Raw genomic sequence first — 23,846 nt, 5'->3', positions numbered from 1 at the left:
TCATGAATTCAAGATTGAACTTGTTACACAAATTTTTAAACAGAACAAAAGAGTGTGTTGGTCTAGGAATATATCTCATTGCTAGAGTGTTTGCTTAGAATTCATGAGGCCCTGTCCTCGTTCTGGGTTTAATCCCCAGTACCACCAGGGAATGGGAGGTGTATTTTTACTTTTTTTCTTTCTAGTTTGTATTTTCTTGAGCTTCTTGGTTGTCTTATTGTGCTACATAGAATTTGAAGTATTATATTAAATAGATATACAGAGTGGACAGACTTATCTTGTTCCAGATTTTAATGGAATTGGTTTGAGTTTCTTTCCTTTTAAGTTGATGTTGTGTATCATTTACTATAAATTGCCTTCATTATGTTTAGGTATGTCTTTTGTACTTTCCCGGACTTTTATCAGGGAGGGGAAGGGTTGTTTGATTTTTTTTTTGTTTTGTTTTGTTTTGTTTTTATTTTGGTTTTTGTTTTTGTTGCATCTAATGAGATGATCATGTACTTGCTAGCTGCTGATTTCTGGGTTTGTCATTTTTAGTTTCAGGTGTGTTATTTCCTGGCCTCTGTGTCCTGTGAGGATTTTCAGAGAACATGTTGGTTGTATGTTACCTATTTTGGGCTGGTATTCAATGAAAATATTTGTTGGTGTTGGGGCTAGAGGGAGGAGAGGCCAGTGGATGATGGCATGACGCAGTATAGGGGTGACCCTGAGAACTGGACCTAGGGAAAATAAGAGCAGAGAATGCCTGAAGACAGCCTATCTGGCCTTCGAGCTTGTGGTTCAGCAGGGGATGTCTATGAGAACTGGGGACTGGGACAAAGCATTGAGGAAGAGAGTGAAGGCCAAATGGAACAGTCTGAGGAATCCCAGGAGGCATGGACAGAGGAAGGGGAAGCTGCAGCTGGTGTTCTGTGCATGCAAAGACTGCTAACCTCAAATATTACATAAATGGCCCTAAAAGAGTCCTTGCTGCCCTATGAAGCTTCATAATGCTTGCTTCTGCAGTCTCAGTTGTTTTCAGCATTATCTTGTAATCACATACAATAACAGCTCATTAAGCACTGAACACTCAATGACTTTTACAGCTCAAGGCTATAAAATACTTTGTAATTCTCTAAACAACCCAGTGGAATAAAGGCCAAATGATCAGGTTCATCAAGAAACACAATTTTCTGGTTTAAATTTCTGTTCTAGTTAGTCTTCTCTTGTTATGATAAGACATTCTGACCGAACATGACTTAAAAGAAGATATTTATTAGATCTTACATTTCCCAGGTCACAAACTGAGACTGAGGAAAGACATGGCATTAATTTAAAGGGGAATTTGAATAAAAAAATAAAGTATCCATGTTTGCTCCTTCATTTTCCAGTTTCTTATAGTCACACTTAGCTAGCTTTCTTATATAGCCCAGGATCACCTTCCTAGATGATAGTGTCACTCACAATGGGCTATGCTATTTTATATCAATCAACAATAAATATAATCTTATCCCAGACCAATTCTATCTAGGCAGTTCTTCAGTTTAGGTTTATTCTCTTAGTAATCAAGACTGTGTAAAGTTGACATTCAAAGATAACTACAACAATGGTTTAAATCATATGCATAGTCCAAGTGCCTAATTCATGAAGACAATGGAAGCTATTGGTAACTCTTGTTTGAATACAAAAAAGTATAGTCTGTTCAGAGCTAGTAAGTAATTCCATTTTAGAGAAAATTTTTGATTTCTAGGACCAGAGAGTTGGTCTTTATGCTGACAAATAATTTCCAAAAAATGTGACTTTTATTCATCAGATAATGGGTAGACACTGAAAAATTTTGAGGATGAGTTAGGTATCATAATCAAGCCATCATTTTAGATATCTCATGTCCCGGTGAGTTAATTCCTTCCCTAGAATAGTAGAACTATATATGTAGTGATTGGTGTTTGTTTTGTTTGTTTTAAGAAACTTGCAAAGAAACAGCTAAAATGCCTCTATAAATTAATGAATATAGGTAGAAGTTTTGGCTCATAGTGAAAATTCCCAGGTATGATTATGGTTATTAAAAATGGCAATAAAATCCCTGTAGTAGTTAATATTGATCACCAACTTGATAGGATTTAGAACTATATGAGAAGGCACTCGGAGCGCACCTGTCCTCAATCCATTTGATATCTTGCCATGCCCGTAATTGATCTTCTGGATTACATCAATTAAGTTGGGAATATCCACCCTAAATGTAGGAGTAACTTCTATAATGTCAGATAGAAATTTGAAAATTAAAAACAATTATTTCATGAAACTCTTAGGCAGTTAGAAAATATCATTCTGAGTGAGGTAACCCAATCAGAAAAGAACACACATGATATGTATTTACTGAAATGTGTATATTAGAACAAAAGTTTAAAATGCCCACAATACGACTCACAGAACATATGAAGCTCAAGAAGAAGGAAGACCAAAGCAGGGATGCTTCAATCCTTCTTAGAAGGAACAAAATACTAACGAGAAGAAATACAAGGACAAAGATTAGAGCAGAGACTGAAGAAAAGGCCATTCAGAGACTGCCCCACCTGGAGACCCATCTCATATATGGACACCAAAACTAAACACTACATTAGATGCCTAGAAATGCTTGTTGCCCCAAGAAGCAAGTTGGAGTCGCTACTCTAATATCAAATAAAGTAAATTTCCAACCAAAAGTTATCAAAAAAAGATAAGGAAGGACACTTTTTACTCATTACTGGGTAAATCTGTCAGGAGGAACTCTCAATCCTTAACATATATGCTCCAAATAAAAAAGCACCCACATTCATAAAAGAAACACCATTAAAGCTCAAAAAATACATTTCACCCCACACAATAATAGTGGGAGATTTTAATACCCCACTCTCACCAATGGACAGATCCGGGAAACAGAAACTGAACAAGGACACTGCAAAGCTAGCAGAGTCTTTGAACCAACTAGAATTAACACATATAGACAGAACATATCATCCTAAAGTAAAAGAATACACCTTCTTCTCACCACCCCATGGCACCTTCTTGAAAATTGACCACATAATTGGACACAGAACGAGCCTCAATCGATATAAGAAGATTGAAATACTCCCATGCAACCTCCAGATCACCATGGTCTATGGCTAGTCTTTAACAACATCAAAGACAACAAAAAGCCCACATAAAGATGGAAACTAAACAACGCTCTGTTAAACGATAGTGGGGTCAAAGAAGAAATAAAGAAAGAAATTGAGGATTTTCTAGAATTCAATAAAAACGAAAACACAACATACCCAAACCTATGGGATGCACTGAAAGTAGTACTGAGAGGAAAACTCATAGCCCTAAGTGCTTCCAAAAAGAAACTAGAAAGAGCTTACATCAGCAACCTGACAGCACAGCTAAAAGCCCTAGAACAAAAGGAAGCAGATATACCCAAGAAGAGTAGACAGCAAGAAATAATCAAAATAAGGGCAGAAGTAGACCAAATAGAAACAAAAAGAACCATTGAAAAAATAAACAAAACCAAGAGTTGGTTCTTTGAGAAAATCAACAAAATTGATAAACCCCTAGCCAGACTAACTAGAGGGCAAAGAGGGAGTATACAAATTAACAAAATCAGAAAGGAAAGTGGAGACATAACAACTGAAACTGAGGAAATTCAAGAAATCATCAGATCCTACTACAAAAACTTATACTCCACAAAATTGGAAAATCTGGAGGAAATGGACGAATTCCTAGACAGATACAAGATCCCAAAGTTAAACCAGGACCAAGTAAACCGTCTAAATAACCCTATAACACCTAAAGAAATAGAAGAAGTCATCAAAAGCCTCCCAACCAAAAAAACCCAGGTCCAGACAGGTTCAGTGCAGAATTTTATCAGACATTTATTGCGGACATAACACCAATACTTTCCAAACTATTCCAGAAGATAGAATCAGATGGAATACTACCTAACTCATTTTTTGAGGCTACAATAACCCTAGTACCTAAAACAAAAAGACCCTACAAGGAAAAAGAACTTCAGACCAATCTCACTTATGAAAATTGATGCAAAAATACTCAACAAAATACTTGCAAACAGAATCCAAGAACACATCAAAACGATCATTCATCATGACAAAGTAGGCTTCATCGCTGGGATGCAGGGATGGTTTAACATAAGGAAATCCATCAATATAATCCACCATATAAACAAACTCAAAGAACAAAACCACATGGTCATCTCACTAGATGCTGAGAAAGCATTTGACAAAATTCAACACCCCTTCATGTTAAATGTCCTGGAAAGAACTGGAATCCAAGGTCCATACTTAAACATAATAAAAGCAATATACAGTAAACCAACAGTCAACATCAAACTTAATGGTGGGAAACTTGAAGCAATCCCACTAAAATCAGGGACTCAACAAGGCTGCCCACTCTCACCCTACCTTTTCAAACATAGTACTGGAAGTCCTGGCTGGAGCAATTAGACAGCAAAAGGAGATCAAGGGGATACAAATCGGAAAGGAAGAGATAAAAACATCACTCTTTGCCGATGACATGATAGTGTACTTAAGTGACACCAAAAATTCCACCAGAGAACTCCTACAGCTGATAAACAAGTTCAGCAAAGTGACTGTATACAAAATTAACTTATACAAATCAGCAGCCTTCCTATATTCAAAGAACAAACATGTGCAGAAAGAAATTAGGGAAAAGCTACACTTCACAATCGTCACAAAAACTATAAAATACCTTGGTGTGACTCTAACTAAGCAAGTTAAGGACCTGTACAACAAAACTTCAAACCTCTAAAGGAGGAAATTGAGGAGGATCTCAGAAATGGAAAGATCTCCCTTGCTCATGGATTGGAGAGATCAACATTTTAAAAATGGCCATCCTACCAAAAGCAATGTACAGATTTAATGCAATCCCCATCAAAATTCCATCACAGTTCTTCTTGGAATTGTAAAGATCAATGGGCAATTTCATATGGAACAACAAAAGACCCAGAATAGCGAAATCCATAATCAACAACAAGAAAACATCTGTGGGAATCACTATCCGTGTCCTCAAGCGATATTACAAGGCAATTGTGCTGAAAACTGCATGGTACTGGTACAGAAATTGGCATGTGGATCAATGGAATAGAATAGAAGATCCAGAAATGAGCCCTCATGTATATGGTCACCTGATTTTTGACAAAGGAGCAGTAAACATTCAATGGAAAAAAGACAGCCTATTCAACAAATGGTGCTGGTCCAACTGGCACGCAGCATGCAAAAGAATGAAAATAGACCCTTTCTTATCTCCTTGTACAAAGCTCAAGTGTAAGTGGATCAAAGATCTCCACATTAAACCAGATACACTGAAACAATTAGATGAGAAAGTAGGGAAAACTTTAGAACATATAGGCACAGGAGAAAATTTTCTGAACAAAACACCAATGGCTCAAGCTCTAAGGTCAAAGATTAACAAATGGGACTTAATGAGATTGCAAAGTTTCTATAAGGCAAAGGACATTGTCAAGAAAACAAAACGGCAGCCAACAGAATGGGAAAAGATTTTTACCAACTCCACATCAGATAGAGGCCTAATATCTAAGGTATACAAAGAACTCAAAAAGGTAGACACCAGAGAATCAAATAACCCTATTAAAAATGGGGTACGGAACTAAACAAAATGTTCTCAGTTGAGGAATATCGAATGGCTGAGAAATATTTGTGGAAGTGCTGGACATCCTTAGCCATCAGGGAAATGCAAATCAAAACAACCCTGAGATTCCACCTCACACCAGTCAGATTGGCCAAGATCCAAAACTCAGATGACAACAGATGCTGGCGAGGTTGCAGAGAAAGAGGAACACTTCTCCACTGTTTGTGGGGTTGCAAACTATTACAACCACTCTGGAAATAAGTCTGGCGATACCTCAGAAAATTGGACATAATACTACCTGAAGACCCAGCTATTCCACTTCTGGGCATATACCCCAGAGACACCTTAGTACACAACAAAGATATATGCACCACAATGTTCATTGCAGCTCTATTTATAATAGCCAGAAGCTGGAAAGAACCCAGATGCCCTTCAGAAGATGAATGGATAAAAAAAATGTGGTGCATTTACACAATGGAATACTACTCAGCCACCAGAAACAATGACTTGACCAAATTCTTAAGAAAATGGCTGCATCTAGAGAATATCATTTTGAGTGAGATAACCCAGTCACAAAAGAACAGACATAATATGCAGTCACTGATAGTGGGTTGCTAACCCCAGAGGCTCACACTGTCCCAGAAACAACTCACAGACTGTAGGAAGTCCAATAAATAAAGAAAACAAAACAAAACAAAATAAAAAAAATCTCTACAGAACAAGAAAACTTTGACTATTTTCATGTTACATTTTGTTTTGCATGTACTTTGTGCTTATTGTAACTATTGGGTTTTCGATGCATACAGTCAAACCTTTAAAAAGATCAAGTACTGACTATTCATATAAATTTATGTAAAAATTATTTTAAAATCTGAAAAAAAAGTACTGACAAAATTTATTGTATAATTTTACCCAAAAAATGCTTGAAATCTGTACATTTATCTTTGTTTTGTAAAATAAAGATGTAAAAAAAAAGAAAGAAAAAAGAAATGCTTGTTGACAGGAGCCTGATACAGCTGTTTCTTGAGAGGCTCTGCTAGAGCCTGAGCAATACAGAAGCAGATGCATGCACCCAAACATAGGACTGAGCACTGGGACCCCAGTAGAAAAGTTAGGGAAAGGACTGAAAGAGCTGAAGTGGTTTGCAATCCCATAGGAAGAACAACAATATCAACCAACCAGACTCCTTAGATCTCCCAAGGACCAAGCACGAATCCACCAACCAAAGCGTACACATGGAGGGACTCATGGCTCCAGCTGCATATGTAACAGAGGATGACGTTGATATTAATCAGTGGGAGGAGAGGGCCTGGGTCCTGGGAAGGGTCAATTCCCCAGTGTAGGGAAATGCCAGGGCAGGGAGGTGGGAGTGGGTGGGTTCCTCATAGAAGCAGGGGGATGGAGGATGGGATGGGGGTTCCAGGGGAAAAACCACAAAAGGGGATAACATTTGAAATGTAAATAAATAAAATATCCAATATAAAAAAATCAAAGGGATAAGCCTTCCTTTTTTGCCTCCTTACTTCATGTCTAGTTTATGAGTTCATCTGTCCTGTCACTGCCAATGGAATTAAGAATCTAGTTTTCTCGATCTTCTAGTATCAGTTAAAAACTAGGGGCTTTCAACAAATATTTCAGGTCTTCAACATTAGTTTGATATTACTGAAGTATATAGCCCAAGTAGTGTGAATAGTTACCATGTTCTAAGCTTCCTTGGGATGAAAACAGTTATTGTTGTATTATCCAGTTTAAAATTGATAAGCCAGTTAAATCAATGCCCTTTTATCAAATATTTTCCTCTGGAGATCTTACCTAATATAGAAATGGAAAATATTCTAGGGGAGTATATTTTGAATGGAAAAGAAGATAGTTAATTAATTTGAGTTTTGATTATATTATTTTTGAAAGACTAATGCGGTACTTATATGGAGCTTTTATGAATGGAAAATGGTGTGGTTATATAGATAACACTCTATTAGCAATAATTTTTGCACTGGATAGCATCCTGTGCCAATAATATACATAGAATACTGCAGTCTATTCATGAGACCTGTCTTAGTTGGGGTTTTAATGCTATGAACAGACACCATGACCAAAGAAACCCAAAAGGCAAACATCTAATTGGAGCTGACTTACATGTTCAGAAGTTTAGTTCAGTATCATCAAGGCAGGAGCATGGTAACATGGTGCAGGAGGAGCTGAGAGTTCTGTATTTTTTTCTGAAGGCTGCTAGAAGACTAGCTTCCAGGGAGCTAGAAAATGATCTTAAAGCCCATGCTCACAGTGACATACCTACTTTAACAGGGCTACACATCCTAATAGTGTCATTCCCTGGACCAAGTATATATAAGGCAACACAAGACCCCATTACAATTTTATCTATGTTGCTATAATTTTAATGTAAATCAAGTCCAATGCATGCTAAATAAATGCTACACTATTGATAACTCCCTAGAATTAGTAGTTATTAACAATTGAATATGAGAAAACTGAGACAAGAAAAAAATGTATTAATTGACCAAAGGTCATGATGCTATTAGGCAATAATGGTAAGTTTAGAATCAATAAAAATTTACTATTAATCCAAAACTTTAAGTAAAGTCAAATGTTCAATCAATTAACTTAAAGAAATGTTTTAAAGTTATGGATTATATATTAAGAAACATGTTGTACCAATGAAGCATTCATGTATTGATTGCATTCTATAGTTCAAGGGCAATATGGACTTATTAATTTTGCTTGGTGAGTAATAATATTAGTGAATGGTGTTCGCGTTTGGCAGCTACTAGAACTCACTAATAATCTATAGGTGTCATTCAAGTTTTAATGAGACTTTGAGCAATGTTCTTCTACTTCTGACCCTCATTTTTCTCAATAAAAGTTAAGAGTTTAGATAGATTTATTTACCTCTTTATTTCTGACTCTATTAATACTTCTGTGGTTAGAGTTCTCTTTAGAGCATAGTTACTGTGGTCTGCAGGCTTTCATAAAGAAACAGTATTAATTTCTGAATGGTTTGTCTACAGAGATGCTTCTAGTCTGAGATTCATTTGATAAAAGATGTCATTAGTGGTGGCTGTAAGGCACGGAGATGTCATGGAAACCACACTGGAGAATGAGACTTGTTTTGTTCTTTGCTGTGCTGCTAATGAGCTAGACAACATGACCTTCTCAAAGGCTTTCTGAATGTCTAATAACCTCTGTCTCCTATAAAATAAGAATACCATGTACTTCAGGACCTATGTTTCTATAGTTTAAAATAATATTTAAGAGGGAAATTATACATTTATTGGTTAATGGGAGGGTTCAGGTCACTGGAAATTTCTGTGACTATTAAAGCTTTCCTTATCCTCTGCTAGATAAAAATTTACTGCCAAGTAGAATCATCACTGAAGTCTGGAATTGTCACCAACTTCACAATGTGTTTCACAAAATTGCTTTTACTTTACTATTGTAGTTTGAGTCCACATATTCCATTAATATTAATGAAAGAATAAATAACATTTTTTTTGCCTAGTCATTTGAGGAGGATAAGAACCAATGAGGGCCACCAAAGGGTAAGGTACACAAGGTCCTAGAAGCTTGCCTTCTGGAGGAAGAGAAACATAGTATATCTTAACATAACTGACATCATAGACAGTGCTGGTGGGGATTCCAAGCAAAAAGTGATGACATCAAATTGCAGTGAAGAGTTTTCTCTGTGATTTCAATACTTGAGACCCTGAAGCATCCAGACATGATGTGGTTTTGGCAACTCTGATTTTACATTGGAGAGTCTGATTTTACATTACATTTTACATGTCAATGCTGTGACATGACTAGTTGTGCTTCCTTTATGGTCACTCAGCAAATTGCCTGAGGAAACCCAGATCTAAGATCAAACTCGGAAGCTCTTTTAGAACAAAATTGCCCAGTTAATGTTCTTTATTTTTTCCAGTTAATGTTCTTAATCATCATTACTTTCTATGTGAATGAAGAGAATTTTCTGGAACACGTCACTTCAGATTTATCAGATTCTTGGGATAAGATCAAATGTGAGAATTTGACTGATCTCAGTAAATTATACAATGGGAAAAGCTGCATATTAATCATATTCTCAATACACATGATTGAACATTTACTATTGTGAATTAGTTAATTTATGAGTATCTGAATTTTATTGAATGTGAGATAGATTGCAAAGATCTTCCTCTAAATATTTTTCTTGAACAGTTTCAGAAAAACAACATTTTGAAAGTTATAAAAAATTTCTAAAGAAGTGTTCAGAACTAATCACCAAACAAACAGAAGATAAAGAAACCCACAAATGATTTTATGAGCAGTTCTCAAAAAGTACAGAGCTTGGAATTCATAAAGGCTCTCAAAACTGGGAGAAACACTCAGAGTTACTAGAATGACTATATATCTACTTGGGAGATGAGAATGGAGGAAAATCAGAAGCATGTCTATTTTATCACAGGTTAGACCTAGGACTGAATAACTAACTGAATCTTTGTGAAACATCACTGCAAGCATGGCCTAAAGGTGATTTTTATGACTGAGCCCATTGGTGAGTATTATGTACAACACCTGAAGGAATTTGACGAAAAGACCTTATTGTCAATTACCAAAAACTGAATTGGAAATCTCAGAAGATAAAGAGAGGGGAAAAAAAAAACCAGGAAGAGAAAAAGACAAAGTTTGAAAACCTCTGCAAGGACAAAGAGGAACACTCCTCCACTGTTGGGGTTATAAATTGGTACAACCACTCTGGAAATCAGTCTGGCAGTTCCTCAGAAAATTGCACAGAGTCCTACCTGAAGACCCAGTTATTCCAGTTCTGGGTATATACCCCAGAGATGCTCCAACATACAACAAAGACACATGCACCACAATGTTCATAGCAGCCCTATTTAAAATAACTAGAACCTGGAAATAACCCAGATGTCCTTCAACAGAGGAATGGATACAGAAATTGTGGTTTATTTACACAGTGGAGTACTACTCAGCTATTAGAAACAATGACTTTATGAAATTCCTAGGAAAATTGATGCATCTAGAGAATATCATCCTGAGTGAGGAAACCCAGTCACAGAAGAACAGACATAATATACAGTCACTGATAATTTGATACTAGCCCCAGAAATCTCTGAATACCCAAGAAACAACTCGCAGGCCATATGAAGAAAAAAAAAATCACAAAGGCCAAAAAGTGAGAGCCCCAGTCATTCTTAGAAAAAACAAAAGTGTATAGCACCTTCTCAGAGTGTGGTACACCTAGACCTTAAATCAGTAATAATTCAAGAGCTAAGAATATAACCTTGTGGCAATTTTTGGTATTCAAAAATCATTATGTTTAATCTATACACACCAAGAAAACTCTTACTGTTTCCCATGTTAGGTTCTGTTCTAAATGTGCTTTATGCTTATGGTAAGTAGTAAGATTTCAATGTATACTATCAAACCTCTAAAAGAATTAAGTACTGACAAAAATATATTCATATAGTGTTGTGCCGAAATTCTTTTAAAAATCTGTACATGTATCTCTCTTTTTTAAAAATAAAGTTGTAAAAAAGAAAAGAATGTCTCCCTAAAGAAAAAAAAGTGAAAGGATACCTCTGCAATAATATGAAAGACATCTTGGAAAAATAAAACTTGAAAAAGGGGTTGTGTCATACCAAATTGTAGCATACTCTTGTTTTATCATCACTATCCCACATTCATTGAAAATGAACATAGAGTAAGAAAAGTTCAGTTCTTAATAGAAAACTCAACAATGGGTTGTAAGGTAGCAAAGACACATTTGGAGTTAAACCCTGACCAGTCCATTATTGAAACCTTAAGGCAAAAGGCAAAAATTGACAAGAATGACAAGTCTGTGAAGGACTGGGTCATTTTGTAATGTCAATGTACACTCCTGTAATCTGGCTTCAGCCTAGAAAAATCTGAACACATGCTAAGATGCTCTATAGGATGATCAAGCTTAGTTTAGGAATTGATGGGATGATCCTACTACAGATAGGTGATACCAGTGCTGTTATAACTGAAGAAATACCACCCCTGGAAGGAGATGATGACACATCACATCACACATGGAAGTAGACTGCTTCAGCAAAACCACATGTTTGTCTCAGTAAATATCAAAAGGATGGCTTAACCTTTCACCCCTCCTCCCCTGTCTCACTCCAAGGATGACACTCTAATGTAGAACCAAGTACATGGTCCACAAACCACCCTCTTCACTCAGTTCCCTACCCTGGCAGTTCATTCCTCCCAACCTGCTGCTTCTGTCCTGCAGTGTTTATTTCCTCCATCACCTGGCACAAACATGACTCCAAAGCCAGGTACCTTATCAAGCAGGTTTATATATTAAATTTTCAATCCACAAAACCTCTACACAGTAAGCTTGTATCCAATGGACAAAGATACAAATTACCCTTCTATATTAGATAAAAAGTACTATAAAAACCCTTAAATATATTCATATCTACTTATTGCCAATTAAGACCACCTGGATTAATCTAGATCCTCCTTCTTGAGCTTCATCTTAATTCATCCTCAAATCTCCCTTTCTCTTCTGCTCTTCCATTTTCCTAGCCTTTCCCCCACCTACCTCTCCACTTTCCTATCATCAACCCACACATATTCAGTGCTTAGCTTAATTCTTTCTGATTATTTTTGTTAACATTTAACATATCTTTCTGGCATGAAAACGAAACAGAAGATAAAATTCCTTTGTACTCATAATACTGTGCTACTCTAGGCTTCTTTCTACAGGTCAGTAGATGGTTTATTGGAAGACATAAGGCAACCTGCAGCTATAGTCTGAAGTGTTTAACTGTTTAAGTGTTTGGTTCCTTAGAAGACCAAATCATTTTTCAGAGACTTGTTCTGAGATATACCTTCTTGTATAAAAAAAGAAAATGTCAAGATGGCTTGGGATTATCTAGTTTTTAATTTTTTTTTATCCCTTGTAGTTAATTTGGCATGAATGTAAGCTGAAGCAATTTGACAGTAATTCTCTACTTGATTTCTTTTCCCAAGTATAGATAACCAAATCCTAAGCTTCCCTAAATTGTTTATTAGAGCAAAACTTGTAAATGGAAATAAAATTCACAACTACAATCTGCTTTAAAATGTAAATACGGATGAGGTAAAAACCAAGAAGAGTTCACAGTGGGTGTTGGGTGGGTAGGGCATTGGCTATGAAAGGTTTGATGTATGTTGGAATAAATAAACTGTATGATAAATTGTAAGTATATAGTTTAGTGGCAAAAAAATCTCTATGACCTAAAACAAAGTGAAATGTGATAGTCCATCTATCTACCTAAGAAAAAAAATCCACAGGTTTTTTTTTATTTTTGTGATTATAATATAATTACATCATTCCCTTGTCATTTCCAATCTCCAAATTTTCCTTATAACCCCTTTTCTCTTTTAAATTCAAGGCCACTTTAAAATTTACATATCTACCTCTCTCTCTCTCTCTCTCTCTCTCTCTCTCTCTCTCTCTCTCTCTCTCTCTTCACACACACACACACACACACACACACACACACACACACACATATTCCTATCTATTAATCTATCTAGATTTAGATATTCACAGATACATAGATATAGATATTCCTAAATACAATGTTCTCAGTCTATATGATGTTATTTTTGTATATGTTTTCAGGGATGATCTTTTAGTATTGAATCATTTAGTATTTCTCACCCTGATCTCAGCAAGTTTGAGTTTCTTGTAGTTTTTTGTCTAGGGTTAATGCTTTCTAAATATACCTGAGAATTCACATTAGCAAGTCTTTAGGCGTTGTTCTTCTTTATACCATATTTAGGCTACCATGTTAGTGAGAGTTATGGGTGCAGATTCTGAAATTTCTCAAAGACACTATATCACAGCAAATTCCACATTCCTCTGTCTCTCACAATCACTGATTTTAAAAACATTTGGAGATGGAGGTTACATGTACCTGAGGCTGACCTTGACATTACAGTTTAATACAGGCTATCCTTGAATTTGTAAGAACTGAAACCTCAGTCTCTTGAGCGCTGGAAATACAATAATGTACTAACACACTGCTGCCACACAGTTAAGCACATAATATTCAGGCAAAACCGGAGTTAACAACGGAGTCAGTCTCCATCAAGTGTATTTGACACAGCCTCAAGGACAAGTAAAAGAAAACAGATTTGTGGTGTAGAAATGGAAAGGGTGTTATGTGGAGACTATAGGCATCGAGAATCTAGAAGCTGAGTAGAAGTAGAACACTCTATGGGATGCATTAAAAGATCATAGTTTGCTTTGTCTGCTTGTTCTTAGGGTGAACATATGAGGCAAAAGTATTATGGAACCTATCATACTTTAATCAAATGAAAATTCTAGACCAAATATTACATGGGTTGTAGTTTGTGGAAGGCCACTGCAGACAATGGGTCAGAGTTTTACCTTGTATGTAGTCTGACTATTATTCATTTGTATTCTCCCTTTCTCACCTGAAACCTTGCTCTACCATTAAGTATGTGAACCTACATGACACATTAGTGATTCTTACATACAAATGAGAAATATGCACCAAATCATTACTAGGACAAATTGTTAGCACATAGATCAGTGCTTTCCAGCCCAGCAAGAAGACTGGGTGACCACCATCAAGACTCAGGTCAGGCCCACAGATGGCTGAGGTCCCCGAACAGCATAGCAAGCACTCTCCCACATGAGCCCATAGAGACAGAACAGAGTCACTGATATCAGAACTCACTGCCTGCCCACAAGGAGCCAAACACCCAGAAGCAGTTTCCTTCCTGAGCCCACGAGCACTCAGACCCACATAAGAGGCAGGTTTCAGTCAGGGACAACAAGATCACCTATAATCACAAATAACAAGATAGCAAAAGGAAAGCTGAAAAACCTAAGCAATGGAAACTAAGACAACCTGGCAACATCAGAACCCAGCTCTTCCACCACAGCAAGTAGTGGATGGCCAAACACTCCAGAAAAACATGACTTAGACTTGAAATCATATGTTATGATGATGCTGGAAATCTTCAAGAAGCTCAGTGATAACTCCCTTAAATAATTACAGGAGAACACACATAAACTAAAAGACGCCATTAAAGAGGAAATGCAATATGCACTTACAGACATATAGGAAAACACAACCAAACAGGTGAAAGAATTGAAAATGAAAATAGAAACAGTAAAGAAATCACAAAAAGAGACAACCCTAGAGACAGAAAACCTAAGAAAGAAACCAGGAGTCATAGATGCAACCATCACCAAGAGACTTCAAGAGGTGAAAGAAAGGATCTCAGGGTTCCACCTCACACCAGTCAGATTGGCCAAGATTAATAATTCAGATGACAGCAGATGCTGGAGAGGATTTGGAGAAAGAGGAACACTTTTCCACTGTTGGTGGGGATGTAAACTGGTAAAACCACTCTGGAAATCAGTCTGCGATTCCTCAGAACATTGGACATGATACTACTGGAAGACCCAGTTATTCCACTTCTGGGCATATACCCCAGAGAAGGCCCAACATACAACAAAGACACATGCACCACAATGTTCATAGCAGCTCTATTTATAATAGCCAAAAGCTAGAAAGAACCTAGATGTCCTTCAGTAGATGAATGGATACAAAAACTGTGGTACATTTACACAGTGGATTACTATTCAGCTATCAGAAACAATGACTTAACAAAATTCTTAAGAAAATGGATGATGCATCTAGAGAATATCATCCTGAGTGAGATAACCCAGTCACAAAAGAACAGACATAATATGCAGTCACTGATAATTGGATACTGACCCCAGAAAGCTCTGAACACGCCAGAAACAACTCACAGACTATACAAAGTTCAAGAAAAGAAAAAGAAAATGAAAAAGAAAAGAAGAGAAAAAAACATTATGCTTAATCCTTACACACCAAGAAAACTTGACTAATTCCAGTTACATCCTGTTTTACATGTACTTTATGCTCATTGTAACTAGTAAGATTTTAATGCACACTATCAAACCTTAAAAAAAAAAGCATTGACAAAAATGTATTCATATACCTTTATGCAAAAATGCTTAAAATTTGTACATTTACTTTTGTTTTTTAAAGTAAAGTTGTTAAAAAAAGAAGGGATCTCAGGGGCAGAAGACAACATAGAAAACACTGACACAACAGTCGGAGAAACTACAAAAACCAAAATGCTCCTAACCCAAAACATCCAGGATATCCAGGGCACAATGAGAAGTCCAAACCTAAGGATAATATGCGTAGAAGAGGCCCAAGACTTCCAACTAAAAGACACAGTAAATTTTTTCAACAAAATCATAGAAAAAATCTTCCCTGTCCTTTAGAACTAGATGACCATGAACAAAGAGGAAGCCTACAGAACTCCAAATTGATTAGACCAGAAAAGAAACTCCTCCTGACACATAATAGTCAAAATACCGACTATTCAAAACAAAGAAAGAATCCTAATAGCTGAAATGGAAAAAAGGACAAGTAACACATAAAGTTAGACTAATCAGAATTACACCAGACTTCTCAACAGAGGCAATGAAAGCTAGAAGATCCTGAAAAATCATCATGCACACCCTAAGAGAACACAAATGCCAGCCCAGGTTACTATATCCAGCAAAACTCTCAATTACCATAGATGGAGAAACCAATATGCCAGGAGAAAAGCAAATTTATAAAATATCTGTCCACAAATCCAGCCCTATAAAAGATAATAGATGAAAAAAATCAAAACAAGGAAGGAAAGTACACCCAAGAAAAAGCAAAAAAAGTAATCATGCAAGAAAACCAAAAGAAGAAAAGCACACAAACATAAGTCTACCTCTAACTACAAAAATAACAGGAAACAATAATTGATATTTGTTAATATCTCTCAACATCACTGGACTCAATTCCCCAATAAAAAGACATAGACTATCAGACTGGATATGTAAACACAACCCAGCATTTTTCTGCATACAGGAAACTCATCTCAGAGACAAAGACAGACACTACCTCAGAGTAAAAGTCTGGGAAAAAATACTTCCAAGTAAATGGTCCCAGAAAACATGTTGAAGTAGCCATTCTAATATCAAATAAAATAGATTTTCAGAGGGTCAGTCTGTACATTCTGAAAATTTCTTTTCTCAAGAGTGTTCTTATGGGTAGAGAATGGAACTTGGCCTAGTCTTATCCCCAGGTGGGAGGGACTTTAAAAGCCCTCAGTCGAAGGGTAAAGCTGTAAGGAGGGTGTGGGACTGTAAAAACCCTTAGGGTTCCTCAGAAGCAAAATATCTGCATTGTTTATTGAAAAGTCTCCGGGCTGAAGAGTTCAGAGTAGAGCTCAGGTATGCCAGCCATGCCCCATAACAGGAACTGAGGGTTTCTGGGAGAATCTGGAGGCCAGGTCTGCTTTTGGTATGTAAAATATTCATCTCAGCCATTTTTGCCAGTTGGATCTGATATATTTAAAAAGTACAGAAATGGTAAGAATTTCTCAATCGAGAATACTGCATCCTGAAAACCTAATCTTTGAAAAGTTTGGAGGGGCTAAAGTCTCTTTGGCAATCAAAACCTGGGTGGTTGTTTTATCTCAAGTACTGATTTGTAAGAAATGTGTTGTGGGTGGCATCTTCAAACTGAAAAGAAGAGATGCTAAGCAGCAATGGAGCATGTAAAACTGAAAAAATAAATGTATAGACAAATAGAATAATATAGAAATGATATCACATAGATCATATGAAACTAGAGCACAAACGATGAAAGTATTAAGACTAATTAGCTAGGCATGTTGGTGCACACCTTTAATCCCAGCACTGGGGAGATAGATACAGGCCAGCCTGTGTCTACAGAGTAAGTTCTTTGAGTTTTACGCCAGTCTGGTCTACAAAGTAAGTTCTGGGACAGCCAGGACTACACAGAAAAACCCTGATTCAAACCAAACCAAACCAAACCAGAACAAAACAAAACAAAAGTAATTACAATTCTCCAAATTTAATAATATATTCAAAATACAAAATTAGTTGATGACTTTAAAAATATAGTACATTTGTGAGGTAGTACAAAAGTATACCTTAACATAATTGAATTTATGATCAACTTAAAATTCATAGTTAAAAATTACATTAATATTTATGGAAGCTCATGGTACCTGTTCGTATTTTGTTTCAGAGCCACCCCACAGTTTCCTACCTGGCAATGGTTAGGTAAGCCTTACTAACTATAAAAGGGGCTGCTTGTCCCCTCCACTCTCTCTTGCTCTTCCTTTCCTGCTCTGCTCTGTTCTGTGGCCTTGTCCTTTTCCCCCCCTCTCTCCCCATTCACTCCACCCCCCACATCCTCATGGTCAACCTCAACTTCTTCTTCTTCTTCTTCTTCTTCTTCTTCTTCTTCTTCTTCTTCTTCTTCTTCTTCTTCTTCTTCTTCTTCTTCTTCTTCTTCTTCTTCTTCTTCTTCTTCTTCTTCTTCTCTCTCTCTCTCTCTCTCTCTCTCTCTCTCTCTCTCTCTCTCTCTCTCTCTCTCTCTCTCTGTCTGTCTCTCTCTCCACCCCTTTGCCTTTCTCTGCCTCTCCTACCTTCTCAACTCCTCTCAGATGCCCTGAATAAACACTATTCAATACTATAACAGCAGTCTTGTAGCTGGTCCATCATGGGGAAGGGATGTCGCAGCATGCGCCGTCAGAGGGATCCCCTTCCCCTATACCTTACTACACATTCACCAAAACATATATCTCCTCCTTATTATTTTATAAACAGAAAGTTACCACATAGGAAGAGGTGTTGTAAAATAAAAAAAATAAAAAATAAACTAGATATTAAAAAGGAATAAAGTAAAACCAATCAAATGATGGTCACATAAAAAATAGAGCATTAAAGGAATTCAGAAAAGCAACAATGGAGATAAAAATAAAAAGCTAAGATATGATTTCAATACATACAGAAGGCTCTTTGAATTAAACTGTGCCATTCAAGAATGAAGATGTGTTTATACCAACTTCAACTTAGTTGAAGTGAACTTAGTTCTCTTGATTCTATGAAATGAACTAGGTTCATTTGATTCTAGGCATATGGCATTCAGAAGAATACAGTGATAGCCATGTTACTATGACTGTAGATCTTATATAGTCTATTGATGGTTGGTATGCATAATTTGTCATATAATAATTCCTTATAAAACAAGGCTATATTCCAACTTCTCAAGAAATGCTTTAAATATCATGAAAATATATGTTTATTATACTTTGCTACAGAACTCCCTTTAATCAATAATGTGAGTTTGTTGTTGTAATCTACTTCTGTAAAAATGCCCTTACACAGCACAGCACACTACTATGCAGAATGTATATATATATAATGAAAAATGGCAACCTCATAAGAAGAACAATATCAAACAACCAGACCCTCCAGAGCTCCCAGGGACTAAACCACCAACCAAAGAGTATATATACATGGAGGAACCCATGGGTCCAGCCAAATATGTAGCAGAGCATGGCATTGTTTAGCATCAATAGGAGAAGCTCTTGGTCCTGTGAAGGCTCCTTTCCCCAGTGTAGGGTAATGCCAGGGTGGTGAGGTGGAAGTGGTGGATGAAGGGGGGAGTATCCTCATAAAGCAAGGGGTGGAGGGATTGGAGAAGGGGAACCTGGAAATGGGATAACATTTGAAAAGTAAATACATAAAATACCCAATAAAAAAGGAAACAAAAAGAAAATGACAAAAACAGTAAACTCAGTAAACCTAATTTTATCTATTTTCAGATAGAATGATTGCAATTAAATCTAAATGTCTGTTGACAGCTATTTCCTCAAACAACTGGTCTATAGCAAATACTACTTGTATTCCATTAGAGACACATTCGAAAAATCATTTCTCTTGCTTTGTTTACTAAAAATTAATAATTTTGTAATTTTTTCAAATATTCATACATGTCTATAATGCATCATAATCATGCTCATCCATAAATTCTTCCCTTAATCTTCTCTCCAGGGCTTTCTGTTGCATAACAATGACCAAGATCAATGCCTTCCATTTTGAAGAGAAGCCCATTAAAACATAGGGTGTTTACTGGCTTTACAGTGTAAAACACTGCAGTCTGCAAGGAGGAAGCTCCTTAAACCTCATTAACAACTCAATAGGTGAAAAGAACAATACATACCAGTCCTTTCCTTCCCAAGTATACTTATAAGGAGTAAGGACTGGCTAGCAGTATGGAAACAGAATAGAAGCTTAATAATAACTAACCTCCCATAAAAAAAAAAAAAAAGCACTTCAATTAGTTTACCACAAAAAACACAAAAAGGGAAAACCTTGCCTCCCCTTTTTTATTTTTTCCTTTTTTTTAGTGAATATTCTCTGTATTTACATTTCAGATGTTATTCCCTTTCCCCCAGTCCCAGTCCCACTTCCATTGCCTCCATGAAGGTGCTCTCTCTCCCAACCTCCCTCTCCCACCTCAGCTCCCTGGCATTTCCCTACAATGGGAAAAGGAGCCTTCACTGGACCAAAAGCCTCTCCTCCCATTGATGCCAGAAAATACTATCTTCTGCAGCATATACACCTGGAGCCATGGGTCTCTCCATACAAACTCGTTGGTTGGTGATTTAGTTGCTGGTAGCTGTGATGGGTTTTGTTAGTTGATAACTTTGTTCTTTCCATGAGGTTGCAAACCCTTTCAGCTCCTTCAGTCCTTTTTTTTTTTTTTTTTTTTTTTTTTTTTTTTTTTTTTTTTTTTTGTTTGCTTCTTCACTGGGGTCCCCACTTGATGGTTAGCTGCAAGTCCCTTAAACTAGAGAGAACTACATATAACAGGATAATTTGTAGTAGTCTAATTCTATAAGTAGAAATAACAAACAAAACCAGTATGCGATGAGAAAAACTGAAATACAGGTGAATTACTGGAAACTTTAAGTAGACAAATTTGTGAGTTCAGAAGTCTATGAGGATCCCTGTGTATCTTTGAATTTTAATTCTTTCAACTGTGCCAGGCATTGGCAGGAAGATGAGAGAAAAGTCCTCACATGCATCTAGTGGTCAGAGGGAAGAAATAGTCTTTTAGAAACACATTTGAGAAAGACAACCATAAAAAGAAATTGTTTTGGCAGACTTTAACCTATTACTATTATTATTATTATTATTGGAACCTACCAAGTATAAAGGTATAGAAAAATCCAAATCAATACTGTTCTAGACTTCTGTGTGGAGACTGAAATTACACCACAGCAATTCCCTCATTCATCTTGTTTCACTAAAGATAGCTGAGAATCTTAAGGTATTTGAGAGGTTCACAGCTGAAGGGCTCACTTTATTAACAGGCTGAAACACCATTGTGGAAGAACCTAATATTTCCTCTCTCTTCATGAATCGCATTGCTAAACGTTTTTTGTTATTTTTGTTTTGTTTTGTTTTTATGTTTCCTTTTGTTTTGTTTTTTTTTTTAAATCAGATTTCCTTTCAGATGAGTACATCATGTCTGGGTTTCAGCGAAAAGCTTTATGACTTACTACTACACATCTCGAAGAGACAAAAGCACTCTAACAATCTCAGAAAATACATTAGACTAGCACAAATGTTGAAATGCTTCTCTGGCTGGCCCAGCTGGTAAGATTTTTTTTTCATCAGGGATGGAGGAAGGGACTCTGTGAAGGGGATAAGAAGCAGGGTACTGTTTGGGAAGCTAATTAATTAATTTAAAAAGATAGGATTTAGCAGCATTGGCATAGAGATAAGGAGAGTAATAAAAGTAAATATTATCAAAACACAGTATATACATGTATAAGATTGTCAAAGTAAAAATTAAAACAAAAGAAAAATTAAGGCTAAAATATAACTAAAATATAAAAATTCAATAGTAAAGTTTAGTAACATATTACTACATATTTGAGACACCTAAATCACAGAATTCAGAATCATGTCATTGACAATTCTATAGTCAGAAAGGCATAAACTAAATTTATCCAGAAATGAGTGAAGAAAGCTTAAAATATATGAAAAAAACAATAAATGACAAAAGAAACAAACATATTTCTCCACCCAACTAACATATGTTTCACAATAATTAGCATAGATAGAAAATCCAGATATTCATTAACAGATTAATAGATGAAGAAAGTATAAAAATTTTACAATGGAGTGGTATTGAGTATTTAGAAAGATGATAATCCTGTAACATGCAGCAACGCTATGGATGAACTAGACATTGTTCTGTGTGGCAATCCAGACATTCAGTGAGATGTCATTTATGAGGTACATAAAGAAGCCAAGATGACATGAACAGGGAATTGATGGTGAGATATCAAAAAATACAGTAAAGATGTTATTCCTTAGGTAGAAAGTTTTAGTTATATAAGATATACTAGTGTAGAGACCAACCTTAGACTCAAGAGTTCACAATATTGAATTATAAGCTTAAAAATAGACCTCACATCAGTGTACCTGGTTTAAGGTGGAGATCTCTGATTCACTTACACTTGAGCTTTGTACAAGGAGATAAGAAAGGGTCTATTTTCATTCTTCTGCGTGCTGAGTGCCAGTTGGACCAACACCATTTGTTGAATAGGCTGTCCTTTTTCCACTGAATGTTTACAGCTCCTTTGTCAAAATCAGGTGACCATATATGTGAAGGCTCATTTCTAGATCTTCTATTCTATTCCATTGATCCACGTGCCTATTTCTTTAGCAGTACCATGCAGTTTTTAGCACAATTGCCTTGTAATATAGCTTGAGGTCAGGGATAGTGTTTCCCTCAGATGTTCTTTTGTTCTTGAGGATGGATTTTGATATTCTAGGTCTTTTGTTATTCCAGATGAAATTACACATTGCTATTTCCAACTCAGTGAAGAATTGGGTTGGAATTTTGATGGGGATTGCATTGAATCTGAAGATTGCTTTCAGTAAGATGGCCATTTTTACAATGTTGATCCTTCCAATTCATGAGCATGGGAGATCTTTCCATTTTCTGAGATCTTACTTGATTTCCTTCTTTAGAGGTTTGAAGTTCTTGTCATACAGGTTCTTCACTTTCTTAGTTACAGTCACACCAAGGTATTTCATAGTCTTTGTGACTATTGTGAAGGGTATCTTTTCCCTAATTTCTTTTTCCACATGTTTTTCCTTTGAGTAGAATAAGGCTACTGATTTGTTTGAGTAAATTTTATATCCAGCCACTTTGCTGAACTTGTTTAGGAATTTTGAACTTTGCTGTAGGAATTCTCTGGTGGAATTTGTAGGGTCGCTTAAGTACACTGGCCACTAGGAGTTTGACCATGTTCCAGTGAGTATATGGACAATGCAAAATAGACTTGGTAATTTTTTCTTCATTTTTTTTTTTTGGGTGGAGTTCACTAGGACTTGGCAGGATAGACTTGAGAGAACTAGGAACTGAGTGTAATTATGTGTTCATTAATCAATAAAAATTACCTTGGAAAAAGTAGAGTCACAGCCTGGTTCAGACCTTGGTTGGCTCTGTGTGTACTGCTTCAGTCTCTAAGTTCATTTAAACTATGTCCATGTTGACTTAGATGACCTTGTTCTCCTAATGTCCTCCATCCCCTGTGACCCTTGTACTCTTTCTGCATTCTTTTCTGCTTGGTTCCCTCAGATTTGAGAACAGGTTAAGATGAAGGCTCATATTTAGAGTTGTGTGTTCCAGGGACTCACACACTCTGTCTCTGTTTATCTTTCTTTCTGTCTCTCTCTCTCTCTCTCTCTCTCTCTCTCTCTCTCTCTCTCTCTCTCTCTCTCTCTCTCTCTCTGTTTCTCTTTCAGTAACACAATCACTGTCTCTGTGTCACTCTCCCTCTCCCTTCCTGCCCCCTTCTTCTTCCCTACTTCCCTCTTTCTATACTGTCTAGCTGCGGAACTCTACATCACTGGTTCTAGTATGCCAGTATGATGAGGGGGAGTGGTTCTGACGATGACTGTACTGGCTGGTTTTGTGTCAACTTGACACAGCTGGAGTTATCACAGAGAAAGGAGCCTCAGTTGAGGAAATGCCTCCATGAGATCCAGCTTTAAGGCATTTTCTCAACTAGTAATCAAGGAGGGAGGGCCCAGTCCATTGTGGGTGGTGCCATCCCTGGGCTGGTAGACCTGGGTTCTATGAGAAAACAAGCTGAGAAAGCCAGGGGAAGCAAGCCAGTAAGTAATATCCCTCCATGGCCTCTGCATCAGCTTCTGCTTCCTGACCTGCTTGGGTTCCAATTCTGACTTCCTCTGGTGATGAACAGCATTGTGGAAGTATAACCTGAATAAA

Source organism: Micromys minutus (assembly GCF_963924665.1).
Source record: "Micromys minutus genome assembly, chromosome: X".
NCBI classification, from domain to species: domain Eukaryota; kingdom Metazoa; phylum Chordata; class Mammalia; order Rodentia; family Muridae; genus Micromys; species Micromys minutus.
This window is presented reverse-complemented; position numbering follows the sequence as displayed.